Source organism: Salmo salar, chromosome 18, assembly GCF_965601325.2.
Source record: "Salmo salar chromosome 18, fSalSal1, whole genome shotgun sequence".
NCBI lineage: Eukaryota > Metazoa > Chordata > Actinopteri > Salmoniformes > Salmonidae > Salmo > Salmo salar.
Genome location: NC_138308.1, coordinates 75,710,252 through 75,733,855, shown reverse-complemented (window position 1 = coordinate 75,733,855; position 23,604 = coordinate 75,710,252). Strand labels below are relative to the sequence as shown.

The window sequence follows — 23,604 nt, the reverse complement described above, 5'->3', positions numbered from 1 at the left end:
GCATTGTAGTCACGTTCTCTCAGCACGGTTGATCCCAGGAGATTGTATACACCAAAATGCAAATAGATGCGAGGAGAAAAACATAATCTGTGATAAATCAAATGACTTGAAAATGATGCTTAGCAATACAGTATGTCTCTGTGAGCTCTCTAAGCAATGCTTACCCGCGGAACAGCTTCTGAATTAACGTTTCGTGTGAGCTGAAGAAGTCGTCAGCTCCCTCTCTCTGTCTTTGTTTTATTGCAACATTTACAACCAAAGCAAATCTGTTCTTGGGAGCAGTAAACCCGTTGAGGGAACAGTTTCTGATGTAAATATAGTGAGGTAATGGAAATATATTTCTCAGAGTTGTCAGGGAGGGTTGTCTAGGCGAGCACCTGCTCGCGTAACTCCCCTCTTCATAAATCTTAGCCAAAATTAATGTCAGGGAAAACAGCAATGAAACTGAAGATGTGGCTAAATCCGACTATTTTATCTTGCCGGGCTTCTGCGGTGGGAAGACCTTAAGGTCTTCATAAAGCAGACTAAGAGACAGAGATGCCGTCGTATTATAACTCCGGCGCCCCAGACATCAGCTGTCGAAATAACAAGCGCTGGGTTATATAAGGAAAGGTCGTAGCACAAAGGGTTAGAGATATCTGAGGCCCTCTAAATTACTTCAAAGGCATACCAGTGGAAGAAGGTGGTGTGTGTGTGTGTGTGTGCATACCAGTGGAAGAAGGTGGTGTGTGTGTGCGTGTGTGTGTGTGTGTGTGCATACCAGTGGAAGAAGGTGGTGTGCGTGTGCGTGTGTGTGTGTGTGTGTGCATACCAGTGGAAGAAGGTGGTGTGTGTGTGCGTGTGTGTGTGTGTGTGTGCATACCAGTGGAAGAAGGTGGTGTGTGTGTGTGTGTGTGTGCATACCAGTGGAAGAAGGTGGTGTGTGTGTGTGTGTGTGTGTGTGTGTGTGTGTGTGTGCATACCAGTGGAAGAAGGTGGTGTGTGTGTGCGTGTGCGCGTGCGTGTGCGCAATGGTGTTGAGGTGAACACTTGGTCGTAATGGATGACTGCTGCCCACTTTTGTCTTTATTATTGGCCTCCTTCCCTTGGAATCGGAGGAAACACTGACAAATATTAATGCCAGTTGTGCAAACTTTGGATCCTCGGGGGAGAAAGGTCCGACGTTTCATGTCAGTCGTTTAATAAATTACAGAACCCTCTTGACAGCGACTATTCTTAACCTCCAGTCTGCACCAACATATGGGACATTTTTCAGGAGCCGGTGACAGCTTTAGCTGTACATTGTAATTTGCTGACGTTTCCTTTTTTTTCTCCCTCCCTCCTTCTCTCTCTTTCTTTCCCCGCCTACCGCTTACAGATGTGACCATCCGTTCCACAATAGGTAAGACTAATTTTGTTATTTTCCCAACCTAACTGCTCCTCAACAGTGAGATGTTTTCAGTTGCAACTCATTGTGTATCCAATCTGAATGCTTAAGTAAAGGAGGGAGTAGGGGGGTGGTGGGGTAGATGCTGCTGTTTACTCAGGAAGGTATGCAATGCTACGCCATCCTCCCCTTCGTTTTCCCACGTGTAAGAGCGCCAACACACAAGCTAGCTATTTCTGGCAACCGGGTTATGCTCTCAGCGGCTTAAATTGTATTCAAATGGCAGTCAAATGAGCCAGATTGTTCAAAGAGGATCCGGCAGTGTTGACTTAACCAGGGAGCCCCGGTATCTGTTTCCAAAGACATAAACTATAGTAAGGGGCCACTGGTGGTGAACGTTTCCCCTGCCACAGCTCCCTTCACCATTTCTATCACACACCTCCGTGGCATGACAGGAAGGCGCCATCACCATGGTGATGGCAGCTCTATGAGGACAAGGAACTATTGAAATATTGGACAAAAATATATATATATTCTAATGCAGTTCATGGCCACTGCGTATCTCAAGGAAGTGGGTGCATCACACTTAAAGTGGCCTTTTTAAATGATATTAACAAATAACAAAGGAGACCGTGTCATGCCCTTGTCGTATCATAAGGAGCGATGCACCACAAATATTTCAATTACTTTCAAGGACAAATGGGACCGACAGGCTCAAATCGGTCTTATGTAGCAAAATGTGAATATTTTTTTTTTTACTTTGGATAAAAGTAGAGACTCAGAGCTACAAAGTGGTATATCATACACTACAGTTGAGGAACAATGGGAAAGTAATTCTGCTTTGAAAGTTGATAAACATCTAAACTCACTTTTAAAAAATGGCCTTTGAATGTTTTAGTACTACTACTGGAGAGCCCTTCTTTGTCTATACCTATTCTGCATCGTTCACACCCTCTTAAGCTTTAGCCCCACCCATCTCTTTAAGGGTCTAACTACTCCTCAACAGTGAGATGTTTTCAGTCGCAACTCATTGTGTATCCAATCTGAAGGCTTAAGTAAAGGAGGGAGTAGGGGGGTGGTGGGGTAGATGCTTCTGTTTACTCAGGAAGGTATGCAATGCTACGCCATCCTCCCCTTCGTTTTCCCACATGTAAGAGCGCCAACACACAAGCTAGCTATTTCTGGCAACCGGGTTATGCTCTCAGCGGCTTAAATTGTATTCAAATGGCAGTCAAATGAGCCAGATTGTTCAAAGAGGATCCGGCAGTGTTGACTTAACCAGGGAGCCCCGGTATCTGTTTCCAAAGACATAAACTATAGTAAGGGGCCACTGGTGGTGAACGTTTCCCCTGCCACAGCTCCCTTCACCATTTCTATCACACACCTCCGTGGCATGACAGGAAGGCGCCATCACCATGGTGATGGCAGCTCTATGAGGACAAGGAACTATTGAAATATTGGACAAAAATATATACAGTGGGGGGAAAAAGTATTTGATCCCCTGCTGATTTTGTACATTTGCCCACTTACAAAGAAATGATCAGTCTATAATTTTAATGGTAGGTTTATTTGAACAGTGAGAGACAGAATAACAACAAAAAAATCCAGAAAAATGCATGTCAAAAATGTTGTAAAAGCACCCAAGCTAACTGGCTAACATTGGCTAGCTTGCTAGCTATTTCCAGACACAATTTTGAGAACACCCCACTCTGACCATTTTTCTCACCCTAGCAGAGCTGGTTAGGGTGTTTTTATGTTATCCAGAACGTTGGTAACTGTAACTGTGCTGTTGGCAACAATTTAATTTAGCTTTTTTGCCGACGTTTACTGACACCGGCCATATTCAACAGGTGTTGAGCGTTCATAAATTCAGCAGTTATTCTGTCCTCTGGCACACTCAGACGAGAGAAGATGCCCAGACTGAATTTACGAACGCACCCGAAATGGTTACTTGCATAGTGGAGGCTTTTTTTTAAGACATGTAGCTTGCTAGCTAAAGAATAAACCATAATTCTAACTCCTGACGTTACTACCCTGCATGAATCTGCAGGTAGCTAACCAACCAGGTTCAATGTTAGCTAGCTAACATTAGGCTATAACTAGCCAAGCAAATGGCTCTGAGATACGAAAAGATCATGCAGGTGTTTTCTCCATCTCCTTAGCTATCATACTTAAATTCCACTGATTTCAAAACTCGGTCCTTGAGAAAGTGGAGAGCAACACCTATGCAGTTTTACTACGCGATACATTAAAAAAAGTAATGTTAGACAAGATTACCTACCTACACCAGCTCAAGTAGACAGAAGCGTGCTATATGGCAGACCAATCCAAACTCATCTCTCGGCATGTCCAGCCCACTCATTATCTCAGCAAATCATGGCTAGAGGGAAGGTTGCTGCCTTCCTTGTACAGTAGTGTAACCTTTTAATTATGGAGCAAAGAAGATAAGCTGAGACACGACAGTACAGAAAAATCTGGTTCCTTTTCCAGTTGTTCCAGTGTTCCTCAGCCGTGTCTATTCCTCACTGGGCTGATACAATTAGCCTATTGAATGAACAGTATAGGTACACTCACTCAGCCTGGTTCCTCGGTGCATACAGCCCTAAAACAGTACGGGAGCCTGCATCAGTCCGGAAGGGGTCAGATACATGATTGAATCCCCCATAGCAGGACCCCAAAAAGGGGCAGCGTGAGCCGTCAACTCAATGCCAATGTATAGAGGGGGAAATCAATGATCTCGTCCGCAAGGTAGGAAGGAGGAAGTGGTCAGGGAAGCAACATTGGATGGTCGCTACACTCCCATAGCATGCTAACCTATTGTTAGCTTAGCCTCCTTCAATAGCGCATGTTAAATGCTCTCTTCAAGTTAGCATTTCTGAATGAGCTTTAATATAATGATGCATTGGGAGAAGGAGGGAAGTCACCTTGTGGTGTAATTGAAAACACAGTGCCACTCTGCCTGCCACTCATAACCAGTCGGAGCATTGCAGGAGAGGTTCAGGTCCGGCTCTCGTGCTTTAAGAGGCAGACAGCAGTCTACGACTGATTGACTACTTGGAGGAGAAAACCCCTGGCTAGTCAGGAATTTTAATGACCCGCGGGAGGCCAACAGATGGACATTTACCAAGAACCTTGCTGGTCGACTTAGAATGTGTCAAACATCTGTGTCAAACATCAAACATCAACCACCAGGCATCTGTGGGGGTTGCGTTTCCAGGTTCACGTCCACTATGGCAGAAAGAGAGCCCTCTTTGGTGGACTGAGCAGGATTGAAGCCTAATGGTCTTTATTTATGCCCTGTTAATAACTATGATTCAAGGTTAGAAACACAAATACGTACTGCTTATTATTACGGATACATGTTTTGGACACGTTTGCCACATTGTCAAAATAATAAATAATGCACTAATTGATTGATAATATGTAGTCATCTGAATAATGAAATGTTTACTTTGAATAACATGATGTAGTAATGTTGTTAGGGCACATTGAGTACCTGTAAATATGTGCCTGAATCTTATTAACCTTTACAGACCTCTTAACTCTGATCATTCATTGACTTCAGTACCTTCCAGTCTCTTCTCAGGAGCAATGTAATATTATTTCTGCTCATGTAGAAAAAGTCATTTTTCATTGGAAGGTCTGTCATTTTGACAAAAAAAAAATACATCCCGGGTTTAATCTCGCTAGCCTTGCAATTATTTATCTCCAGTCATTTCATTTGACAGTCATCAAATTAGTACAAATCTCTTCATCAACATTTACTGTTTTTGTCCATATGGGAAGTTTGATCGAGATGTCAGAGTTTGGGTATGTCCTTGAGCAGACAGTTCCTGATACATCTCTGCCAATGAATCACACACAGCAGGTGTTTCTCCAGGATTTACATCCTCATGGCAGCGTACCATCTCGTTTCACTGACCCCTCTTTTATTTCCACCATCTTGGGTCTTCCTCCCAGCACGATATAGCAAGTCAAAAGCATGCTTCTTTCTTTACCTAATTCTTGAAGCTCCATCCTTTGAATGTGCATCGAAATGTCCAGTATTCAAAGGCCTACTCCTTTTTCATAAGCACTTCAAATAGAAGCTAAAGGCAGGAATGACAATTGGGTTCATTATGCTCGACGAGGAACAAGGGCTCCAAGCAGCCGGAGAGTGAGAGCAACTGAGCGACAGTGAGAGTACAGAGTTCATCGTTGTTCGCTCCGCAGTGAGTAAAAATAACACCTTCAGTGCTTTAGAAAAGCTGGGCGCCAGTTATTATTGTATTATGCCATGCATGTCTTTCATTCAGGTAGAAGTTGTGCCATGCTTGATCAGTGTTTCAGTGAGCGGTGGCAAAGGAAGTGATTGTCGGCTGGATAAGCAAACACCATTACATTGCTAAATGATATAAATAGGTGACAGGCTCCATGTAAAGTGCATCGGGATGCTGTTTGCACACCGACTATCTCATGAAAGGGATAACCGCTTAATGCTCAAATTGATGTGACATCATACTAGTACTGTAGGTGCTACAAAGACAACTGCCATTAGAGTATCTACGAATACATTGTTAAAATCATCATTCTAAATCTAATTTGACCTGATTACTAAATCTCATCCACTTTTAATACATTAAACTGTATTGCTTGAATTGTCCCATCATGTTCATATAGGTATCTACCTTTATACTACTTATCGGTTGTAATATCTCAAAAAACATTGATAAGAAAGAATAATGATCTCCCATTGACACTAAGAATAACTAAGGGATTTTGTAGTACAAGCAGGTACCCATAGACTTCCAGTTATTGTGCTAACGCTAGTTTGCATTGGCTTGCGAACCTACCTTTAACTTCCTTCACAATGGACATAGAGACATAAAAATGGTATCCACCAGTTCATCTGACTAGTAGATAATTGCCCAAATCCCGATATATCCCTTTAAAAGAGGCTTTATAAGATTCAGGACAATAGGCATTCATCATGTTACAGCTGAGTAGTACATTTTAGCACAGGTACCAGAAAAGGTCTTTGTTCCATGCGTCATTACAGTCAACTCATGAGTGCCAGAACTGAGCCAGCAGGTACGCTGTGGCATTAAATATTATTATGACACGAAGCGTCTCGACATTTGCCAGTTTATTAGGAGTGGTGGGACACACACACACACACACACACACACACACACACACACACACACACACACACACACACACACACACACACACACACACACACATACACGTGTCCCCGCAAGTGGGGCTGCTGTTTGTAACAGATGGCTCGTCTTTAACTTTATAGGAGACGACGATGTCACTGGCAAACGCGATAAGTTGTCTCAGTGCCTGGGGAGAGCAACATCCATCAGTAGCTAACAGCATATGGTAAAGGCACATTAAGGTCTCCCTCTCTCTTTCTCCATCTCTCTCTTTCTCCATCTCTCTCTTTCTCCATCTCTCTCTTTCTCCATGAGTGTATCTGGTCCTGCATCCGGGCGTCAGATCCACACTTCACAAGAGAGAGAAGGGGTAGCACCAAGCATTGGATTCCAAGTTTTGGCACTTTGGTCCCCTTACTGTATTTGTGTTTGATTTGTATTTTTAGCCAATGGGGAAACTTTTACAGAACACACTGAACTGAGCAAAAGTAATTATTTGGGACACAGTAGAAAGAACAAAGGCCTTGTGGTTTGTTGCAATGTCACAACCAGATTACGAAACCACATTGGCATGCATTGGCGTGTGTCAACTGAGTCTTAGCTTCCTACCTTCCTTTCCCCCTTGAGGACATTCTTTATGACATCACCGATAGGGAAGTAAGCCGGTGTTGTTTACCATCATCCATTATGCATTTGACTCCATAGTGTGCGACCTGGTTGATTCTTCTCATACCCAAAGCATGAAATTGAACTCGCTCCCACCCCAAACAGGGAACCTCTACCACTCTTGTTCACCCTACGTCAGCATTCAAAGGCCAGGCACACTGCGATATAGGGCTGTGCTGTGTTAACCCCTAGGGCACTCCCCACTCAGCACCGTAGCTGAATTGCCTGACATAGACTACATTAACTCCCAATTTAGACTTGTTCTTTTTAAATATGCCCGTAAGGAGCTATTTTAATCACCCCGTCGCGTTTAATGTTCCCTTCATCCACTCCTCGCCACTTGTGTCGACATGTCGTCTAGTCCACCCTCTGACTTGTCTTTTATGCTACAGTGTGTTTAATCATTTCACTTTTATTCAGGCCATGTAAAGGACCGTGCCCCTTTTAACTCTGAAATTGCTCCCTTTCCGATATGTCACAGCAAGGGTTCCCTAGCTCTCTAGTTCCCCAGCCCTCTCTGTATTGTTAATCAAGAGTTTTTAATTAGTCCAGTTAATTATCTGCTCTTTGAAAGTATGATTTCTTTGTGCCTATATGGTTCCGCCATTCAACTGAACAGTGACGATCAAAGAACTGACACATACAAAAATCAGTTGTGCAAAGGGCTGTGGCATTATATAACGAGTACCACGCCAAAGAGTGTTGTTGACGTGCTAGGGTAGAATCAGACATGTTTAAGCATATCTTTTGATATCTTGCTGTTAATATGTCATGCAGAACCATGAAGGAACAAGACATGGTATAGAGACACCAGTCACATTTCATCCATGATTACTGACCAATAGTCATCTCTGGATTACTGACCAATCGTCATCTCTGAGTACAATAGCTGAGTGACTACAGATACCAGACAGTCGTATTCACTCCTAATAATGTAAGCATAGCCTCATCTTTGGCATGTGTTTTAGACACATGAATACAAACCAACATTTTGCTGGCAGGACTTTGGAGGTTGACGACTGTTGGACGGAATCCGTCCCTCGCTCCCTGAAGGTCAAATGTCAGAGGTTATTCTGTGACCCATCCATCTGCCGTTCTGGCTCTGATTCTGGCACATAGGCTGGATGTTCGTTTAGCCAGGCGGAATATTTCATGTGTGGCCAAGCAGAGACATCCTGGTTTCAATGATACTCCAGTCATTTCGCCTGTAGGTGTAACTTCCATTCCCGGCTTGGTTGATGCTTTGTCAAAGCCCGATGTCGGCCTAATCAACCTTGATTCGTTTAGAAAACCTGTGGTTCCTTCGTTTCTTGTGTTTTGTTTTTTTTTGGGGGGGGGGGGCGGGGATGCAGATGTGTAGGATTTTTGTTGTTCTTGACTAGCATTGCTTTTGAAACATAGATTGAGACAATATTGAGTAGCCTCTCGAAGCAACGTTACATGTTTACGGATTTTAATTGCTCAAAGGGAAAGCTTATATGGAGAGAGCTTTAGTCACATACTCCACAGCTGTGAAATGCTACACTCATGTTGTTCTCTGGTAGTTGCTTTTTCCGCAAGGACACTATTTACTGTCTTCCTTCCTCCCAGATTGAGATCTGAAACCAAAGAAAACGTTTCCCATGTCGTCTAGGCCTGTTTTTATTCACATTTTCAATGTGAATCTCTGAATCATCGTTCAAAGTGACACTTTTAGTGCAGTGAAAAATGAACAATCCAGCACCTGATACTGTAAATCCTCTACCAGGAGCGTTCTCAAAGCCGTGAAATACTTATTTTAATCAAGAACCTCTAAGCATCCAAACTCTCCTATTTTTTTTTTATTTGAATGAGGCATTTATATTTGCTACATCCACAGCCATACTCTAGCCCCATGGGTTCTGGTATGGATTTTAAAAGAGCTATGTATTTACTCTACAGAGCTATCTGTACACAGAAAGTCTCTATGGAAGAGTGGCTCTCTCCACGCACACTCTCTTGACGTACTAACACCAAAATAGAATCCTTCTGCCATAATTGGTCCGCTGTGGCCTGCCACACATCGAACCAGGTCTGTGCTGAATAAGACGATCCAGGTTTTATGGGAAAGAGTCCTTTTAGTCCCCTGGCTACTGATTAAGACTATTGGAAGATGTTCGTACTGTAGGGCATTTCTTCCACTCGTTACCCTGACATTCTTTCAGGTCAAGTAAGAAAATCAGTACAGTGATTTGGTTTTTTGCTCCAGGCCGGTACAAACTGAACCGGAGGGCGCCTAATAGCGTACCCTTCACATTGTAGGTTGAGCACAAGCACAACATGCAGTGGTGTTGTCAATCAGACCCGTAGCACACAAGAACAAGATATTTTCCTCACTTTCAATTTAGGTCATTGATTCCCTTTTTAACTTTGTTAGTAGTGTGTCCATATATGTATGTTAAAAGGACAACCTTGTCCCACAAGCAGAGGCTTAAGGGCCATTGAAACATAAGGGGTATGTGCTGCCTGAAATACAAATATGCTGTACTGTATACAGTTCATTTTACAAAGAATGAATGAAAATATTTTACATTTGGCCTTCAGTTCCCCCTAAAAAAAAGGTAGGTGCATGTCGCCTCTGAATAAGCAGTGCTTATGGTTGTAATGTGAGCAGTATCAGTGTTTTTATTACACTGTGAACATTATTGCTCCAGAATTTATTTCATCATTATTTCAGTTTGAGAACTAAGTGCAAATGCGAGGCCATCTGTTAGCATCATTACAAGGAACAGTGTGTTTGGAGGATAATGTGTGATTGCTCCCATTAAGTAAAGTTGACATCTCTATATTTACCTACGGTCCTCTGCCTTTCCCCACTCTATTGCTGCTGAAATGTATCTGGGGCCGGTAATCGCTTCACTCGGAGGACAGGAGAGAAAGAAAAGCGAGATATGCAGGAATAACAATCTAACTAACACAGCACAACCTCAAGACACTGAATAATCTTTGACGCATGCCATACTCCTCTCTCTAGGTTTTTGCCCCGAACCGTTCCTATTTTTACTCGTTTTTTCTTTCTTCTGGTTAGCACACAGTGGAATGGTGTATCTGGTTTCTAGTTGTGGTTTTATATCATTGTGGTTTGGGTATGATGTCATACATCTGATTGTGTTATAGTAGTGACAGATTGGTCTTGGTTATGTCATACATCTGATTGTGTTATAGTAGTGACAGATTGGTCTTGGTTATGTCATACATCTGATTGTGTTATAGTAGTGACAGATTGGTCTTGGTTATGACATACATCTGATTGTGTTATAGTAGTGACAGATTGGTCTTGGTTATGTCATACATCTGATTGTGTTATAGTAGTGACAGATTGGTCTTGGTTATGACATACATCTGATTGTGTTATAGTAGTGACAGATTGGTCTTGGTTATGTCATACATCTGATTGTGTTATAGTAGTGACAGATTGGTCTTGGTTATGACATACATCTGATTGTGTTATAGTAGTGACAGATTGGTCTTGGTTATGTCATACATCTGATTGTGTTATAGTAGTGACAGATTGGTCTTGGTTATGACATACATATTGGTAACAGTAATGACATTGGTCTGAGGTGAAATACTAGGTTGTGGTATGCATGATTGAAAACTAGTCATTGAAATGATTTGTCATCCAAGAGGATACTGAAACCCTTCTACAGTAACTACACTCAACTAAAACAGCTGTAGTCAGAGGATGCTTAAAGGTCACAATTTCAACTAATCCGAGGCAAAATCTTTTTGTGTGTTAACACCTAATGAAATTGACTACTACACGCGTTCGGTAGTTTTATACCGTCGTGACACCCGCTCTAGTAAAAGACGCAATTCCATTCCAACGTACCAGGGAGCGATTGTCTCCCGCGACAGTTGGTGTCATCAGTGACTGAACCATTTTAATTGCGCCGTTGGAACAGGTCATTTAGAAGACAACCGTCCAGGGAGGCTGGAAAAGAGTTGGGTGAATTATGCTGATATTAACATAATCCACTCTTGTAAATTGGAATGGCAATATTACTAAGGGTGCATTGCATTCATTCAGTGCCTCTAATTCCTCTCACATAGCTGGTGCTTAGGCCCTAATGAGAAATAAGAAGGCACTTTACAAGGTGCGGTTCCCACTGTAGTCGACGAGAGATGATCTCCTTGCACTCTAAAATGAATGGCAATTTTGTTATTAAAACCAAAGGGGATTTAAAGACACATCCTAGGTGTCTGGAAAGAGAGAGTGGATTGGAGTGGAGAATGTAATACTATGAGGTTTTGAGTAGGTGTTCAGGGTTAGTTGAAAGGAAAAAGCATGATACTCTTGTTGAGGTTAGCTGAGCTTTAACATCAAGACGTTTGACTGTTTTAAGTGAATAAGCTGCTGTCAAAACAGGAAATGGAAATGCATTTGAATCAGAGTATGTACGAACATTGGATGCTTGGTACGCTAGTTCCCCTATACTGATGGACCTAGTCATGTCAATATTTGTCTAAACCCTCATATTCATCCTTAATTTCTGACAGTTTATGGATTTATATTTGACTGCAATGGCATTTGGAAAGCGGACTGAACCATACAGCATGATATGTCTGAAATGATTCATTATTTGATCAGTCTCTCTCACCATTGCAGTATAAGAATGTTCACAAAATATAAACACATGTGGTTTGTGAGAATCAAATCAAAATCTAATCAAATCAAATTTATTTATATAGCCCTTCGTACATCAGCTGATATCTCAAAGTGCTGTACAGAAACCCAGCCTAAAACCCCAAACAGCAAGCAATGCATGTGAAAGAAGCACGGTGGCTAGGAATCTGTGCTTGTGCTTGTGTTCAACATACAGTGAACCTGTCCATCATGTTGCTTTCTCTCAGCGAGACACAGCCAAATAGTTAATACCCAGAATAAATTGGCAATGAAATGAATTAAAAATGATTATTCATTAAACACATGCATAATATGACAGTCAATACCCTATCGATCAACGATGAATTTTAATTTACCCATAATGACACTGTATTAAGGGAGCTGATTGATTGTTTTTACACATGGGAGGACACAGTTAGGACACACACACACACACACTCATGTATGCACACACTCCGCCACACACAGCCATGTGCCACAATGTTATTATCTCATTCTCCACAGTCTCATTTTTCTCAAAAAGCCCCAGGGTGTGTGTGTGTGTGTGACAGGGACAGTCAAGGCTGAGCTCACACAAGCCCTTGCAGCACGCGTCACTGCCAGTGAAGACCTGCTACGTCTCAGAGTTGAGAGAGAGAGAGAGAGACCGCCACTGGCAAACTGGAGGGGGTGGGGGTATTGGAGTATAGGCCTGACCCCTCCTTTCCCGAATTTCTGCTGGAGACCTTGGCTTCCTCCTACTGATCCCCAGCTAATTGCCCTGATTGGAGGAGAATGTTGTGATTCAATTCATTTTCTTTCTCTTTTTCATTCAGGATGCTTGGGAAGCACAACCACCACTACCGCACACAAAGACAAACTCTGACACGTTTTTTTATGTTATAGATTTTGACGTGTGAGAAATGCAAATGAAGACACTGCGTATGTCATATGGCATCTTGCACTTGCTCCTCGTGAATCAGGAGTGAATTAACCTTGCTCACGTGCTTCCTTAGAAGTTGGAGCGCCCGGTCCTGTTGGGTTTGACACCGTCAAAGGGGTTGACATGCTTTGACGGCTTCCCTTTTATGTACCCCGACTAAGACGTTAATCACACGTGTTTCGCCGACCGAACATGCTGTCATATGAGTTTGCATAACTCACTGCTCACTCAACTCACTGACCCATCATAAATTGTATATGTCCTTTGAACAAGACTCCCTAGTCACTTTGCATTGGTTCTGGCTGCCATCATTGTTTTCATTGAGTTGCTTTTCCGGCATCTAGGGCCCGAGTGCGCTTCATAACCCCTGGTGACGCGGGATGAAAGCAGAGCCGACAGAGTTGTGCGTGGTAGGTGTCCGTCCCAAACGCCCTCTCTCTCCTCCTCCGCGTACTCTACAAGGCCCCCTTCGTATTTACGCGCAGCGGCATCGGAGGCCAGGAGGAGTGGTGCCTGATGACTGGACTCGATTAACAGTGACACCTCGGACATGAACCAGCTGTTAACCAAGAAGAGCCCGTTTCTAACCCCTCCCCTTCCACCACCGTCAAAAGTCAGAAGCAGCAATGGGAGCCAATTTCATGTCCAGAAATCAATTTTTCCTTGCATTATCTCTCACAGCATCTATCCGCTTATAAATGACCATCTAATATAAACCCTCTGTGAAGCTTAACATTAAACCACCTTCCGGAGACACCTGAAACCCCACCTCTTCAAGGAATACCTGGGATAGGATAAAGTAATCCTTCTAACCCCCCCCTTAAAAGATTTAGATGCACTATTGTAAAGTGGTTGTTCCACTGGATATTATAGGTGAATGCACCAATTTGTAAGTCGCTCTGGATAAGAGCGTCTGCTAAATGACTAAAATGTAAATGTAAATGTAAACATGTTGTGGAGCGGGTTTGAGAGCTTCAAGTTCCTTGGCGTCCAAATCACTAAGGACTTAACATGGTCCACACACACCCGCACTGTCGTGAAGAGGGCACGTCAGCGCCGCGGAGGCAGAAAATATTTGGCATGGGCCCTCGGATCCTCAAAAAGTTCTACAGCTGCACCATCGAGAGCATCTTGACTGGCTGTATCACCGCTTGGTATGGAAAATGCACCGCCCTTTACCGCAAAGCGCTACAGATGGTGGTGCGGACAGCCCAGTACATCACTGGGGCCAAGCTCCCTGCCATCCAGGACCTCTATATCAGGCGGTGTCAGAGGAAGGCCTGAAAAATTGGCAAAGACTCCATCCAACCAAGCCATAGACTGTTCATTCTGCTACCGTCCAGTAAACGGTGCCGGAACATTGGCTCTTGGACCAACAGGCTCCGAGACAGCTTCTACCCCCATGCCATAAGACTGCTAAATAGTCAACTATCTGCACTGACCCTATCTTGCACTGACCCTATGCACCCTCGCTAGACTATATATACACACACTCATACACATTACATTGACACTACACACACACAGTAATATACACACATGTATACCGACACAACACAAACACACATACACACACACACTTTTACACTCGTAATTTGCTGCTGTTGTTTATTTTACTCTTATTATTATCTATCCTGATGTCTAGTCACTTTACTCTGCCTTCATGTACATATCTACCTCAAACATCTTATTATTATCTGTCCTGATGCCCAGTCACTTTATCCTGCCTTGATGCACATATCTACCTCAAATACCTCATACCCCTGCACATTGATCTGGTACTGGTACTCCCTGTATATAGCTCCAATCTTGAGTATTTTATTGCTTTTGTTTTGTTTTTATTCACATTTTTTAACTCTTCATCGTTGGGAAGGGCTCGTAAGCAAGCATTTCACAGCGAAGTCTACACCAGTTGTATTTGGCGCATGTGACAAATACTATTTTATTTTATTTGAATCAAAGTGTTGGGGCTTTAATGTCCCACAAGCTTCGAGATCACTGGCACTATCAGGGACCAAAGCCCAAAACAATAAGTCTGAATGAATTTAATGTTTGCTAAGGCACAATATAAGTCTCTTTCGGTTGACACTTTCCCCCTCTTGTGCTTTTAAGAGATTAAAGTGCTTAGCTGGTATAAGCGTCTTTGTTGAAAAGGTGTTGACTGTAGACATTGGTGAAATGTGCTCTTTCACATTTGGTCAGCAATATGATGCCATCTTTGGACATTGATTTATCATCAACCTTTCTTATGGCTATAATAACATAAGTGAAAGGAGAAATATTAGAGCTGTCATCGAGGGCCTCATGATGTGTAATATTTTGCATCAAGGATATTCCCCAGTTTATAATATATTCCATATCAATTCCATGATGTTGTACATTCAATATACTGTACAGATGATACATATGCATCGCAAGATGCTGCCAACCTTTTTTCTCCGCCAAACTCCTTTTGTTCCAGCAAAGTTGAACTTTTCTAACACATCGGCGTCTGCGAGCGTGACAACACCTTTTAAAATTAGACCCATCTTGTGCGATCGCGCCCAAACGTGGGATGAACACTAATTTACAACCTTTCAGTTTGAGACCTTGCCAGTCTCCTGCCTCTTCGCACGTTCACATCCCCCTGTTGCCAAAGCGCCGGTTGAGAACTGAAGGGGAGCAGTTTAAAAATTCCTCCTCAGAGGTGTTGATTTTTTCACATTGGAGAAGAGTGTAAACCTGCTCACCTTTTCTCTCATCCCCACATGATTCACGATAAGCCACTTCAAAAAGTTATAGCAATCACATCCACCGTGTAGACAATTACTCCTGACCGAAGATACTGAAGCAATCAGGTCCGAGGAGGTGTGGTGGCTAAGGGTTGTTGTTATGCACGACGCAACGGAGTGCCTGGATACAGCCCTTAACCATGGGATTGGCAATATACCACGAACACCGAGGTGCCTTAATTGCTATTATAAACTGGTTACCAACGTAATAAGAGCAGTAAAAATAAATGTTTTGTCATACCCGTGGTATACGGTCTGATATAATACGCACATACGCACATCCAGTTACTTTCCGCAGGTGCTGGAGTTGTAGGCAAACTCATAGAAAACAGAAAGGAAAACACTGCACGGTCTGATATACCATGGCTTTCAGCCAATCAGCATTCAGGGCTCAGACCACCCTGTTTATAAAGTGTTATAAGGCACTGCAGGTGTGCTGCATGCACATCAAACTAATTGACTAGTTGATGTCTCTATGGGTCTATCATGTTGTCCTCTTTTGGCGCCGTGAGAAATGGCAGCAGTTTTACTGCCGCCCAACCAATTGTGCTATTATGTGGGGGTTTTTCACGGTATTTGTAACTTATTTTGTACATAATGTTTCTGCAACCCTATCTTACGGCAAAAAAGAGCTTCTGGATATCAGGACAGCGATCACTCACCACGGATTAGACTAAGATTTTTTCAGACACCCAACAAGGCCAATATCCCCGTCATTGGCAGGAGAAAGACGCAGGTACAGAGGACACAGGGCGGGGTGCCTTGTAAGGATCCGACAATGGCGAGTGGGAAATCTGCATTTACCATCAATATTACTTGCCACAGTACAATCATTGGACAATAAATTAGATGAGGTACGATCACGAATATCCTACCAACGGGACGTCAAAAACTGTAATATCTTATGTTTCACCGAATAGTGGCTGAATGATGACATGGATAACATTCAGCTGGCAGGATATACGATGCACCGGCTAGATAGAACAGCACACTCCGGTAAGGGGGGGGGGGGGGGTCTGTGTATATTTGTAAACAACAGCTGGTGCATGAAATCTAAGGAAGTCTCTAAGCTATAATACATGTATATTTTTAATTGCTGTTTATTTACCACCACAGACGGATGCTGGCACTAAGACCACACTCAGTCAGCTGTATGAGGAAATAAGCAAACAGGAAAACGTCCACCCAGAGGCGGCACTCCTAGTGGCCGGAGACTTTAATGCAGGAAAACTGAAATCAGTCTTACCTAATCTCTATCAGCATGTAAAATGTGCAACCAGAGAAGAAAAAAACTCTGGACCACCTTTACACCACACAGAGAGACCCATACAAAGCTCGCCCTCACCCCCATTTGGCAAATCTGACCATAATTTAATCCTCCTGATTCCTGCTTACAAGCAAAAACTAAAGCAGGAAGCCCCTGTGACTCTGTCAATAAAGAAGTGGTCAGATGACGCAGATGCTAAGCTACAGGACTGTTTTGCTAGCACAGACTGGAACATGTTCCGCGATTCCTACGATGGCATTGAGGAGTACACCACATCAGTCACTGGCTTCATCAATAAGTGCATCGATGACGTCGCCTCCACAGTGACTGTACATACCATGGCTTACAGGCACCATGGCTTACAGGCTTACAGGCAACATCTGCACCGAGCTAAAGGGTAGAGCTGCCACCTTCAAGGAGCGGGACTCTAACCCGGATGCTTATAAGAAATCCCACTACACCCTCAGACGAAACATCAAACAGGAAAAGCGTCAATACAGGACTAAGATTGAATCGTACTACACCGGCTCCAACGCTTGTCGGATGTAGCAGGGCAAGCAAACTATTACAGCCGTGAACTGCCCAGTGACACAAGCCTACCAGACAAGCTAAATCACTTGTATGCTCACTTCGAGGCAAGCAACACTGAGGCATGCATGAGAGCATCAGCTGTGTGATCACGCTTTCCGTAGCCAATGTAAGTAAGACCTTTAAACAGGTCAACAAGGCCTCTGGGCCAGACGGATTATCAGGACTTGTGCTCCGGGCATGTGCTGACCAACTGGCAGGTGTCTTCACTGACATTTTCAACATGTCCCTGATTTAGTCTGTAATACCAACATGTTTCAAGCTGACCGCCATAGTCCCTTTGCCCAAGAACACTAAGGTAACCGGCCTAAATGACTACAGACCCGTAGCACTCACATCCGTAGCCATGAAGTGCTTTGAAAGGCTGGTCATGGCTCACATTAACACCATTATCCCAGAAACCTTAGACCCACTCCAATTTGCATAGCGCCCAAACAGATCCACAGATGATGCAATCTTTATTGCACTCCACACTGCCCTGTCCCACCTGGACAATTGGAACACCTACGTGAGAATGCTATTCATTGACTGCAGCTCAGCGTTCAACACCATAGTGCCGTCAAGGCTCATGACTAAGTTAAGGATCCTGGGACTCAACACCTCCCTCTGCAACCGCCCCCAGGTGGTAAGGGTTGGTAACAACACATCTGCCACGCTGATCCTCAACACTGGAGCCCCTCAGGGGTGCGTGCTCAGTCCCCTCCTGTAGTCCCTGTTCACCCACGACTGCATGGCCTGGCATGACTCCATCACCATCATTAAGTTTGCAGACGACACCAACAGTGTTAGGCCTGATCACTGACAACGATGAGACCTGGCTGGGTGGTGCCAGAATAACAACCTATCCCTCAATGTAATCAAGACAATGGAGGTGATTATGGACTACAGGAAAAGGAGGACTGAGCACACCCCCATTCTCATCAATGGGGCTGTAGTGGAGCAGGTTGAACGCTTCAACACCAAGACAGTCGTGAAGAGGGCATGACTGATCCTCAAAAGGTTCTACAGCTGCAACATCGAGAGCATCCTGACTGGTTGCATCACTGCATGGTACGGCAACTGCTAAGCCTCCGACCGCAAGGCACTACAGAGGGTAGCACTGTCAGAAGGTGGCTGTAGCTGGTGCATGAAGTCAGGCGCAGGAGAGCAGAATGATTGAGCAACGTACTTTACTCAAAATAAAGGCACAAGGTAACAATACACTTGACCAACAAATAAACGGTAATCAATTACGCACGGGTGAAAACAGCACCCGTTGAAATACCAGCCATAACGTACCGAATGAACATAGAAACAATCACGCACAAAAACATGGGGGAAACAGAGGGTTAACCTCTTGGGGCTAGGTGGGACGCTAGCGTGCCACCCGTGGTGCACTCCATCAACAGCAGGTGCATTTCAAGAGCGGCAAATTTGAATCCAAATAAATGTCAAAATTCAAATTTTTCAAAAATACAACTATGTTACACCATTTGAAAGATAAACATCTCCTTAATCTAACCACGTTTTACGATTTCAAAAAGGTTTTACGGCGAAAGCATAAATTTAGAGTATGTTAGGACAGTACATTTACAAGAGTTGTGTGTAATGTTTTGTCAAGTCAAAGACAGGGTCACCAAAACCATAAAACCAGCTAAAATGATGCACTAACCTTTTACAATCTCCATCAGATGACACTCCTAGGACATTATGTTAGACAATGCATGCATTTTTAGTTCTATCAAGTTCATATTTATATCCAAAAACAGCGTTTTACTATGGCATTGATGTTGAGGAAATCGTTTCCCTCCAATAACCGGCAGTCAAGTCAGCGTAACAAATTAAATAATTAAAATTAGAAAACATTGGTAAAATATTATATTGTCATTTAAAGAATTATAGATTTACATCTCTTGAACGCAATCAACTTGCCAGATTTAAAAATAACCTTACTGGGAAATCACACTTTGCAATAATCTGAGCACTGCGCCCAGAAAAATACGCGTTGCGATACAGACTAGACGTCATGTTGGGGAGATCGAAAATCGACAATACTATGTAAATAATCCATTACCTTTGATTCTCTTCATCAGATGTCACTTCCAGGTATCACAGGTCCATAACGAATGTAGTTTTGTTCAAAAAAGCTCATCATTTATGTCCAAAAATCTCCGTCTCGTTAGCACATGATGTAAGCCAGCCGGACTTCTCGTCATGAACGAGGGGAAAAAATATATTTCCGTTCGTTCAAACATGTCAAACGTTGTATAGCATAAATCATTAGGGCCTTTTTTAACCAGAACATGAATAATATTCAAGGTGGACGAATGCATACTCTTTTATAACGTATTGGAACGAGGGTACCCAACATGAACTAGCGCGCCAGGTGTCTAATGGGACATCATCGTTCCATGGCTCTTGTTCGGTCAGATCTCCCTCCAGAAGACTCAAAACACTTTGTAAAGGCTGGTGACATCTAGTGGAAGCAATAGGAAGTGCCAAAATATTCCTAAACCCCTGTGTTTTTCAATGGGATAGGTTTAAAGTCAATACAACACATCAGGTATCCACTTCCTGTCAGAAAATGTCTCAGGGTTTTGCCTGCCAAATGAGTTCTGTTATACTCACAGACACCATTCAAACAGTTTTGGAAACTTTAGAGTGTTTTCTATCCATATATAATAAGTATATGCATATTCTAGTTACTGGGTAGGATTAGTAACCAGATTAAATCGGGTAAATTTTTTTTATCCAGACGTGCAAATGCTGCCCCCTAGACCCAACAGGTTAAATACATGAACATGTAATTGGGGAATGAAACCAGGTGTGTAGAAAACAAAGACAAAACAAATGGAAAATGAAAGGCGGATCGGCGATGGCTAGATGACCGGTAACGTCGACTGCCGAATGCCGCCCGAACAAGGAGAGGGACCGACTTCGGCGGAAGTCGTGACAAGTGCGTACGGCCCAGTGCATCACTAGGGCTAAGCTGCCTGCCATCCAGGACCTCTATACCAGGTGGTGTCAGAGGAAGGCCCTAAAAATTGTCAAAGACTCCAGCCATCCCAGTCTGGACGGCCAAGTCTTGGTCCAAAAGGATTCTCAACAGCTTTTACCCCCAAGCCATAAAACTCCTGAACAGCTAATCAACAGCTGGCAACCCCGATTATGCATTGTGTCCCACCCCCCAACCCCCCTTTACACCCCACCCCGCCAACCCCTCTTTTACGCTGCTGCTACTCTCTGTTTATCATCTATGCGTAGTCACTAATCCTACATGTACATATTATCTCAAATAGCCCGACTAACCAGTGCACCCGCACATTGACTCTGTACCAGTACCACCTGTATATAGCCTCGCTACTGTTATTTTTTCTGTTATTCTTTTTCTTTACTTATCTATTGTTTACCTAATACCGATTTTTTACTTAGAAACTGCACTGTTGGTTAAGGGCTCGTAAGTAAGCATTTCACTGTTGTAGTCGGCGCACGTGACAAATACTCTTTGATTATATTTTATTTGTTTTACTTTGTAATACACGTGACAAATAAACTTTGATTATATATATATTTTTTACTTTGTAATACACGTGACAAGCAAGTATGTACTCATCAGCAAATAGCTCAAGGTAGTGATCAAGAACCACACTCCACTTTCTTATCACTAAATTGACTTTACATTGTTTTCACCCCAGTCCACTAGTATAGCATTACAATGCATAATATCAACGCCAGCGGATCTTGGCACCGTTTCCAAATACTCTCTTCCTCTCACCGCCAGTGGTGTAGCTACTGCCTCATGTGTGGTGGCGTGTGAGGGAGATCACATCCACTTGCTCTTTCTCTTTTTCTCTTTGCCCAAGCCCACCGTGTCCCGGCAATGTGTCCAGGCTGGCTGACTCACAGAAACCTCCTGGACTCTAGTCAGCCACCTCTCCTCTCTCCTCCTCCCTCTCTCTCCTTCTGTCTCACACCACATATCTCCCCGTGACCTTTCATACCAGCGGAACAAATGTCAAAGCAGCACATCTGAGCCGAGCTGGAAATGATTCTCCTCTGGCCAGACATCAGTGGGTGTTTTTGTGTTTGGAATTTGATGTTTGGAAGGCGGGATGTGTCGACAGTGGTTTTGGTTGTTGTTGTTGTTTTGGTCACAGAACTCTGGTGAAATTGGATATTGTAGGTGGGTTTCGGTGTTTTGCCTCGGTGAGAATTGGAAAGGGAAAAAGAGAATATGGAGCAAGTGGGAATGAAGAGATACTGTATGTGTCCAACTTTGCTAATGAACATTTGACTCATCATGGATTTTTTTTTAAGTCTCAAAATAAGCTAGAAGTTATAAACAAATCCCTCATGGTAAGCAGTATTTGCTCTGAAGATGAGGACCACAGGGAAGTGCTCAGGGAAGAAGAAAACAAGATGAGAACATTCCAGTAACATTTCCCCCTCTGAAAAGCACATGCATGTTCAAGTGTACATGAGTCATATTGAAAAGAGCGTATGTAGATAATGAAGTGACCAGTAGAGACAGCTTTAATACACCGACATAGTTTGCCTCGGCTTTCCAAGAACAGTGTTCGTCTACGTATGTTTATGAGATTTCATAGTTCGCCCAAAGTGTTGCTGTTGTTTAGTTCACTTGCAGTGCCTGCATGAAAATGGCAGCATTAGCTTGAAAAAGTGCCTAGAGCACTGATGCATTGAGAATACAATATTTCCATTGCCAGCCGGTCAGAAACACATATTTTGTCATATTACAAGCATTCAAACTTTTTAGTGCAAAGCTTTGTTTGATTTGCTTACATGCCTAAAGTGTGATTTTAGATGTGTGTGTAAAAAATCTGATTATCATAGAGACCATTCATCAATGTCTCAAGTGAAGATTGTATCTTAGTGTTGATGTGTACAACAAGATATATCCCTCTGTAGTCTACTTTCAGAATGTCTTGTAAGTGCGCTCTTCTGTTGGAGGAAAAACGTGGGGAGTGGGGAGATTTTGTTTCCTGTGGTACTTACCATAAGTTATACCTTAGACTCTAAGGTTTCGACTCTAGACCTTGTCTCTTATGAGAGGCCATTACCCTTGCGATTTACTGGGGGTGAATTCTAGCTGGTCACCACTGTACTGATAGGCTACTATGGATAGTATATGTGTTTGTTTGTGTGTATGTGTGCTTGTATTTGTGCACGTCTGTGTTCTGTGTGTGTCAATGTCTGTGGTGCTACATGATGAGATCTTATAATGTAGTCCATGAGGGACAGGTTAAGTCACTTCAGACGCAAGGACTCAGCCCGTCAATGGCACACTTTCTCTCAATGTTATTTTGGGTCGGACTCGTTGATGTCTCAGTATCGATTGCGCCAAACCTCAGAAGGGTTATCGATTGCATCGCTTTCGTCCATCATCTTTACACATTTCTATCCTTGTATACTCATTCAGGAAAACACACACACTCTCACACACACACACACACACACAACAAGCGCTGGTAACGGACCGCCACCCAGTAACGTCTCTGTTATCCTCCTATTCCACTCAGAATAAAAAATGACAAGTCCCTCCAGCTCTATTAATAAGATTGAGCATCCGTGTTTAACGCAATTTAATGGACGTGTAAAATAACCTTCCCCACGCTGTTAATGTTTAATGTATAATTGAATGTTCTACATGGCCAAACTTGTTTACCACACGTAATTGATGCCTTTGGATTTCCCACTTGTCTGACAACACGAGGGAAGATGCGGATTGTCTATTAGGCCTAGTCGTGGGCAGTCTGAAGAAAGAAAGAAAAAACACCTCTCTCTAAAGAGCGGCGGGACGGTCTGGGTCAAGCTACGCATGGTAGAAGTAATTACTACTCTAGAGACAGGGTGCTGTTTGATGTTTGCTTAAAGGCTTCTGATAGACCGGTGATTCGAATGCCCGCCATGTCGTAAAAGCCCTGTTCAAACATGGTCAACATAAGTAACCCAGCAAATCCTACGAAACCATCTCCAGGAATTCCGACCGCCGACCGACCTGACTAGAATTTTGCAGAAAAATTGTTTCTAGCATCCTCACCTCAAACATGAAGGGTGTTTCATTTGTGGTTTTTCACCTTTTGTGTAGGTTTTGCAGGTTTCTTTTCTCTTTGATCTTTTTAGTTGTTGGGCTGTTTACCTGTTCTCGCCAGGGTGTGACTGAGGGGGGAGTGCAGTCTCACAGTCCAATGAACACCAGACACACAGCAGTCTCTAGAGTGGGGCTTCACTTTCA

The 23,604-nt window shown here is 43.2% G+C and overlaps 1 protein-coding gene across 18 annotated transcripts in view; it reads left to right on the top strand.

Annotated features, from left to right (window-relative positions):
* The window catches only part of LOC106577623 (receptor-type tyrosine-protein phosphatase delta), a 645,609-nt gene that overhangs the window by 179,769 nt on the left and 442,236 nt on the right, over window positions 1-23,604 (top strand). For all 18 annotated transcript variants that reach the window (XM_014155859.3, XM_045701363.2, XM_014155852.3 and 15 more), the window contains exon 4: window positions 1,358-1,381. The gene's annotated coding sequence lies outside the window, so the exon portion shown is untranslated. The remainder of the gene's footprint in view (window positions 1-1,357; window positions 1,382-23,604) is intronic.